Here is an 8,832-nt window from a genome sequence, read left to right on the forward strand (position 1 = left end):
TATATATATATAAAACTTGCTTGTTTCGCTCTCTGGCTTCACACACACGAACGCAGCTGCAATTGCGCTCCTGCGCTGGCTGCTGCTGCTGTTGTTGTTGTTGTTGTTGTTGTTGTTGTTGTTGGGGGCTTTCGCTGACTAAGCTTAACTTCGTGCTGTTGCCCTTGCAGCCTTTTTTCTGCTGCTTCTTCTTGTTTTTATTTTGCTTTTGTTGTTGTTGTTGTAAGCCTGCTCGCCTGGCGTCTCAGCTCGATTCGATCCCCCGTCCACCCACGCCTGCGCGTCTGTGTATTGTGCTGTGTGTCTCGCTATCGGCAAATATCAAATAAACAATCAGCTGCTTCGTCAAGCTGCACAGTTATTACGAAATTGTAACCTCTCGTCACACACACACACACACACACACACACGCACGCACTTGCTCTCGCACTTGCGGCGCGCTCGCTTGCTCTCTCGTTCTCTCTCTCCCTCTCTCCTGTTGTTTGACCGCTCTCTGGCGCACTGGGTGTGCGATGAGCTTAGTTAGTCAGTTGCTGGCTGCGTTTGCCTGTTGATTTGTTTGCCAGTGTTTGTGGCTGACGCAGAGAATTGAATGTGAATTGTATTTTTAGCGACCAGTGTTCTATAATTAGACGCAGACTCCCGACTCAGACTGTGGCTGTGACTGCGGCCTGCGGCCTGCTGTGGCTGTGGCTGTTTGCGTCTGATGTGCGTCTTGTTGTTATCTCATTTTATACGAAACACAACAATACACACGCACGCATACGCACACGCACAGGCACACACACACGCATACACATGCACTTACACTCAAGGCACTTGTAAGAATTGTTTGTTTGTTTGTTTGTTTGTTTTGTTGCTTTATTGAGTTGGTTTGTCGCTTGTAGCCTGATTGTTTCCTCCCTCGCTGTGGCTTCTCTTTCTATTCTTCTGTTTCTGTTTGTTTATTTGACAACCCTGTCGCTTCCTGCGTGCCTTCGTCTAGTGATTCACACAAAATTCGATTGGTTTTTGATTGCGAATCGATTTCGGTTCCCTTTTTATAGTGTTGATCAATTCGTGTATTTTTTTTTTTTTTTTTAAATTGCACAGTTGCATTTACACTTAAAGCTATTAGCAGCGGCAGTTCAGCGTTTGTTGCTTTTATTTCTATTATTATTATTATTATTGATATTATTATATGTACATATATAATTTGTTTTTAAGGCATTCGTTGCTTATTGTTTCACAGCCAAATTGAAAAAGAATTCTTTGTGTGCTGCAAGCGCCTCACGAAGCCTCGCCTTGCCTCGCCACAGCAGCCGAGTAACCGTTGCTGAAATGATATTCATCAATTATACTTACATACATACATGCATGCATGCATGCATACATACATGCGCATGCATGCAAACGCACATGCATACATATATATGCATGTACTTATACATAATTCGCCTTACTCTGCCCCAACTGTGCTTTGCACTCTTTCCGCACACTGGTTTCAAGCCTGCGAAAGCTGTCTTTAAAGAAACACCAAGTACAGTTATTTATTTCAAGATAAAAACGTTTTCAAACAAATACAAAATTATGTTATACACTCTATTTGCCATAGATATGTGCAGGTATTAATCGTTTATCTTTTATTGAATAAGTTTGATTTTGTGCTCGAGTTAGGCTCGGATTAATGTTGGGTTCAATTTCCAGGTTTCATAGTATGAGTAAATAGGTTATGATGTAGTTTAATATCAAGAAGATAGGAAATAGCACACATAATTATAATATATGTACATATGTATAAAACTTTTCCTATTGTTCAATTACAACATATATACATACATATGTACATAAGGATATGTATGTATCTGCCCTTATACGTTTATTTATTTTCTTTTCTAATACTATCCTGTTTAAAGAACTATACACGTGTCTGCACCCTCCCCCTCCTACCATTCAGACAGCTTTTGGCCACCCTCGAAAAGTATTGTCCATGACACATAGAAATCAACAGCGAGGGGTCACTGTTGCCACATACAACACGAGTGTATGTGTGCGTGTGTGTGTGTGTGTGTGTGTGTGTGTGCTGTATTCAGCATTAATAACAATAACAATGACAATATTAATATTATTTGCTGTTGAACAAAGTACACACACACATGCACGCACGCACATGCACACACACACACACACACACGCACGCACACTTGGACATTGCAAGTGCATTTTGTGTGCGTTATCGGTTTGAGTAAACGACGAACAACAATGCAAACAAAAAGAACAACTAGAGTGAATCCATCAGCGAGTGACAGTAGCATAAACAGCATCCACCTATCTCCCTCTCCCTCTCTCACGCTTGAGCCGCGACAGCGGCCTGTTTGGGGTCGGCTGGCAGCCAACATTTGTTAACCTGTGCACTCTCATTGATATTGTTATTGTTGCTGTTGCTGTTGCTGTTGCTGTTACTGTTGCCGTTCTGGGAATTCTAGTTGGCAAACCAGTTGAGCAAATGCCTTGCCGATGATCAGCTGATAAGTGCGGCAGCCAGAGCAGGAGGCAAGATGCCAGCCAGGCTGTGTTCGTACAGATGATGCTCAATCGGCACTGTTATCGAGCCATCGACTGCTTATGTATGTGCACACACACTTATAGACATGTATGCATGTTATTTATGCCAAGCAATTGTGAAGAATTGCAAGTTTTCGTTTTTATGTACATACATACATGCATACATATATTTTTTTTTTGTGGTTTAAATTGGCATGGGACAGGCAGATAAGGCTTATGAGCGAACTTTGCTATTGTTTATGACGATGGATTTTTGTTTTTGTTTTATTTTTTTTGTTGTATAATTAAAGCGGGTTTTCCCCGCAATGTGGCAACACTGCAGCACTAACAGAAAGAGAGAGAGTAGTTAAAGCTGGCTAATAACAGCGTTAAGGCGTTTTTTTTTTGGCTGCGTATTACTTGGGTCCTTGGCTTGTTGCGAAGCATCTATTACGCACATGAGCAATACATGTGCATGTGTGTGTGCGTGCGCGCGTGTTAGTATGTGTGTGTGTGTGTGTGTGTGTCATATGTGAGTGCTGCTTTGATAACGGTAACGCGCTCTCTGATAAGGCATGTTGTTGATGTTTTGGTTGCTTCGCCTGCTGCTGCTGCTGCTGCGGCTGTTGTTGTTGTTGTTTGTTGCAGCCAGCCGTGAACGAAGAACGGAAACCCGCGACAACGACAACGACAACGGCAACGACGACTGCAGCCTGTGGGCGTAACGCCAGTGAAAACGTAAACAACGCCAACGTGAATTCAACGTGATCTAGTTTCCATTAAAAATAACAGCGCGCGCCCAATCGTAGACCCCCCCTATTTTTAGCACAATCTAACGGAGACACAAAGCTAGCGCCGCTGAGCAGCAGCGGAGAGGGAGCGAGAGAGCGAGAGAGCGAGAGAGCAATAACGGGCCAGCTAATGAGCAATGTGCATGTGCTCTCCGTTCTGAGGCAGATTTTCAAGTCAGCTTTGTTTTTTTTTTTTTTTTATTATTTTTTAATATAAATATGTATATATAGATTTTTTTTTTTTTTTTTGGTTTTTGTTTTTGTTTTGATAAGCGGAGGGTTGGGTCCCGGGTCTGGAGCAGGGCGGGCGGGCGGTTGGGGTTGTGTGTTTTACTGGCGACAGCGTTTTGTACGCAACACGGTTCAAAGTCTAGACGATGAGCAAGACTCAGCACATTTCACAAGAGAGATTCGCATGGATACCGTTACACTCAATGGGAATTCGATAATCGAACGAATCAGGCTAAGAAATCAATATGGGGAAATTGTTGAATGTCAGAATAGCCATGCTGAAGCATAAAATACTGGGAATTTGTGTGTCAATAACTTTCAAAAACGTTTATGGTACTGCAAGCCAAGGATTGGGCTAAAAATAGTGGGTACATTTTTAGTACACTAAAAATTGTGCGTTTACAGGGTTGTAAACTTAAAAATTATTCAATTTAAGCTTTAGCCTCATAGAATGTTAAATATTGTAAAATACTGGGAATTGCGATCTAAAAATTGGAGTAGCCATTTAATATGCTCTAAATACTGATCTAAAAATGAGAGATTTGACTGCATGTACCAAATACTCGCATAAGCAAAGTGTCGAGTTTCTAAAATGCTTACATGGAAATTTATGTGATCTAAAATGCTGATCTAAAAGCACAAATATTTAAGTATATATGAAACTTGTCTAGCTATGAAAATTTCAGAAAATGCATTAATTTTAACATAATTTGTATGTGTGCTAAAATGTTGATCTAAACTTGGGCATGTTTGAGTTTAGTTGGGAACTTAACTTGTGGAATTTATAAAGGTTCACGTATCTAAAATTCTGATTTAAATTTGTGAGTGTAAATGTGACGCATTAGCTCACATCTCAAGGGAATTACTTAGGTGATCTAAAATGTACTAAATGTTGAGCTAAACAATATCAAAGTAGGCCAAGAAAAATTGAAAAAAATAACCTAAGAAAGAGACCGATGCGTAGAATGTCTTGTGGAACTCCTGGGACAAACTTGTTTTCCTTTCACCAGTGCCCGGCGCATGTAGGCGCACATGGGAGTTATCGAATCTCTGGGACAGGGACAGAGACAGAGACAGGGAGAGTACGGGAGAGAGAGAGAGAGAGAGAGAGAGATGCGATAAGGCTTGTGGGCGGCTACCCCAGCTAGGGAGATAGACGGAATTGGAATCTATGCGTGCTGATGATGATGATGATGATGAAGATGATGACGGATCGGCCAGAGGCGGCCCAGCGTGCAAATATTGTTTACTTGTGCTAAAATTGGATCTTCATTGATTGACATGCGCGACAAGTGGGCGCCAGTGCAACACTGCGACTCAGACGCAGATTATTGACCCAGAAGCGAGAAGCGGCGGACGGGGCTGGCGGGCGGTGCGATACCAGGCCTAGACGAGAGTCCATTCCAGACGCTCGCAGTGCCAACAACAACAACTAAAACAACTAAAACAACTACAACAAATGTAAACAAATAACAAACAGCGCGGCAAAATTCACATCAAATATGTGAACTTTGCATTTTCCGCTTAAAATCGATTTATTTATAATATTTCCAAATATTCTCAGCCGAATCAGCTGCAGGAAACCTGAGCACCACTCGTACCACCCCCCCCAAAAAGCCCAGGCCCAAGGTTAAATACATGCGCGCGCACACACACACACACACACACCCACCCACATAAACATACAAACATATAGTATATGCCATTTGCAATCCTTTGCCCAGTTCCCAGGCGAAACACTTCCCGGAATTGTTTTCAACATGGCTGCATTATACTCGGAACTCAGCTAAAGTTCAAATTTGTTGTTTTTTTGAGAAACCCCCTCAAAAATTTGGTTATGCAACTTGAAGAGACGAATCGATAAATGAAGCAAGTAAAAGGCCCAAGTCGGGAGCTCCTGACCAGGGAATACCCTGAATAGAAGTAAAATAAAAACGGGATCCCTTAAGAGGAATCAAATCCGCAACAGACCTTACAAATGTTGGCCTAAGAGATTTGCTTAAGAAGTCGAATTTCGATAACGATTCTTATCGATTGATTGGCAATGGGGGAAGTTATCGATTATCGAAAACAAATTATATTTTACTGTCTTTAGCAGTAAAAAATAAAATAAATAAAAAAACCAAGACCCATTAAAGGGAATCAAACCCGAAACAGACCTCACAAATGTTGGCCTAAGAGATTTGCCCAAGAAGTCGAATTTCGATAACGATTCTTATCGATTAATTGGCAACAGAGAAAACTATCGATTATCGAAAACAAATTATTATATTGTGTAAAAAAATACAAAAAACTTATTGGAAAAAAAAAAATTATTGAAAGAAAAAACCAATTGTAAACACGAAAATAATTGTAAATTTTGACTCGAACATCAAAATCGTTCGAAAGTTTTGGAGTTTTCAGTTGCATAAACTGCCTTGCACTTGGGGTTATCTTGAAAAGTGGCCTGCTCCGAATTGGTTTTGGTTTTGTTTTGGCCCAGTTTCAAATACATTCCCAACCAGGAGACTGTAGCTTCAGTAGGCAAAGCCTAAGCTATCTTTGGCATGAGGCATTAGGTTTTCATACAGCACAGCCAGTCTGGAAGGGACTTTGGTGAATTTGTTAAATCAATTTCTGAGAGAAAGATAAACATTATATCTCCAATTCCCAACCAACTAAATAGCTTAAAGTGCGCCCCGCAAGTTAGAAGAGAATTTTTCGTGCAACAGGTGAGCCAATCGGATGGCAGCTTCCAGCTGTGGCAGACTACACAAATATGCTGCACAGTTCCCCCCTCCCCCCCACCTCTAGGACATAGGTATGCCGATGCCAGAGCTGCCGCCCCTGTTTATCGATCTCGACGACGACGGCGAGGAGGAGCTGGGGCCAATGTATGACATCGATGCCGACTTTCTCAACGATGCCCTGGTGGTCACCCTGACCGAAGAGGAGATACCATTCGATCTCTATGATGAGCTGCTGCCCGACAATGAGCATCTCATCGAGAACGATCTAACCTATATATATGTTACCATATACTATCTGATATAACTAGTTCGAATGGCTCAAGTAAATATGATATGATCATATCATATGCATACATATTCGATGCGTTCGTTCAGTTTTTGTTGCATATGTTCCATTCTCGACTCGGACCAGGGCTGCAAACAGTTATTGCAACGAACCAGTTCGCATGCGGCATTCCAATCAATCACGAACCGAACCTTAAGGTAAACCAGTTGACGAACCAAGCCGTGAACTGTTCTTATTGAAATGTTTTCAGCGCTGATTTTGTTTGCGTGTCTGCAGCCCTGGTTCGAGCCAGTGGTTCGTCTCTGGACTTTCTGAACTGCGCCTTGCGGTTTATCCCTTATTTCGTTGTAATTCAAAACAATTAAGCTCTGCCTTTTACATATTTACATTATTAGCGATAATCAGGGCTGCAGAAATAGGCTCAAATGCTTCCTGGATAACCATTTCTCGTTGGAGTTAGCTCGCCGGAATTTCTCAAGCGCGTATTCTGATCCCCTCGCCGCACTTTCTCTCTCGCTCTTTCTCTCACTAACAGACACGGCCGATATCAGAGAGTATGTGGTATATATGGCATACAGGGTATAAGTGGTATATAGGGTACATAGGGTATATATGGTATATAGGGTATATAGAGTATATAGGGTATAAATGGTATATAGAGTATATAGAGTACATAGGGTATAAATGGAGTATAGGGTAAATATGGCATATCGGATATATAGGGTATATAGAGTAAATAGTGTATATATGGTATATAGGGTATGTAGGATATACAGGGTATATGTTCTTGTCTGCCTCGTCTCTCTGTGCATTCGTCCAATTGATCTATCTCAAGAACTGGAGACTTAACATTGGGAATGCAGCTCAGGTTATCGATAACTCCTGCTCTGTTTCCCGACTATCGATTAAAATCGATTGAATAGATAATGCAAATGTGTAGGATATCTCACAGTCGGACCCTGCCGTGCGTACGTGTTATTATTTAAATTTAAATCAGAGCAAAATTACAGCAAAAAATAAAAAAAAGCAGCAAAGAAAAAGACAATGCGAAATAATCGCGGGTGTCAATAAACTGGCGACGACCGTTTGACCTGTGCCAACGACAACAACAACAACAACAACAACAACAACAAGGACAACGTTGTTCGACCTTAAACCAAAAATGCCGCCAAAGGCCATAGACATACATTCGGCTGCTTTTAGGGGGGGGGGGGGTGTTTTGCTTGCTTTGGAGCAGGGGAGTGGGGGGGGGGGGGGGGGGGGGGTCGTTGGCGACGGCTAACAGAGGTCACGGTCAGGATGCGAAAGCCCCTTCGGGCAGCTGCCAATGAACTGCAGGCGCACAGTGGGAAGGCCTCAACAGCAACATTTTTGTCTAGATTTTGCATACACTCAGCGAAAAACCAAGCAACTTTGGCCGAGTTTGCGACATGCCAGGCTTAAAAGTTGTGCATCAAATAAATTTTAGAATGCACTTATTTAGGAACTTATCATTTCTCGAATAGATCTCGCCTATTCAAGCTCAAAAGTCTATAAATTTCGGCACTTTTAAACGAGCACATTGAACGGTTTTTTGCTCTGAGTGTATTCAAGAATTATCTATCTCATGTGCAAAATCTTAGCAATGTATCGGATCACTAATCACTGTAAGACTCAGTCTCAAGTTTCAAGCTTAACGGGGCCGAGCAACGCCTGGTAATAGCTGCCAAGCACACAAATGTACATTGATCGCTGCTCGATGAAAACTGAGCGAAATTGGGTTTGTCATGAGCCGAAAATAGGCATTTTTGTCGCATGAATCGCCCTTTCTGATAACATATATATATTTTTTTTTCGTTTGTTTTTCGAACTTTTGCGAATATATATATGTATATATGGAGAATATTGAGATCAGTAGACATTTTTCATAGTTTGTTTATTTATATTGATTTTGCATGGCTTCAAGTTACTCAAATTATTATTCGCACCTTTGGAACCGAAACGAATCAATTTGCGAGCTGTTTCTAGAATTTCCACAGTTTGTACAAATTCAAAGAAGAAAACCCTAAGGTTAACTTGATTTGCTTGAAATGTACGCAAAGCAAGCTCACAAATTATTATATATGCCCAGATAAATATCTATATATATATATATAGCATCATCACGTAGCATCAATTTATGATAATAACAAAATAAATATTTATTTGAGCCAGCGACCTCTAGCCAACTGGTTCAAGCCGCAGACACCTAAGCCAGGCAGGCCGCACTCAGATTGCAGACAAGTTTTTTTTT

This window comes from Drosophila virilis, chromosome X, assembly GCF_030788295.1.
Source record: "Drosophila virilis strain 15010-1051.87 chromosome X, Dvir_AGI_RSII-ME, whole genome shotgun sequence".
NCBI lineage: Eukaryota > Metazoa > Arthropoda > Insecta > Diptera > Drosophilidae > Drosophila > Drosophila virilis.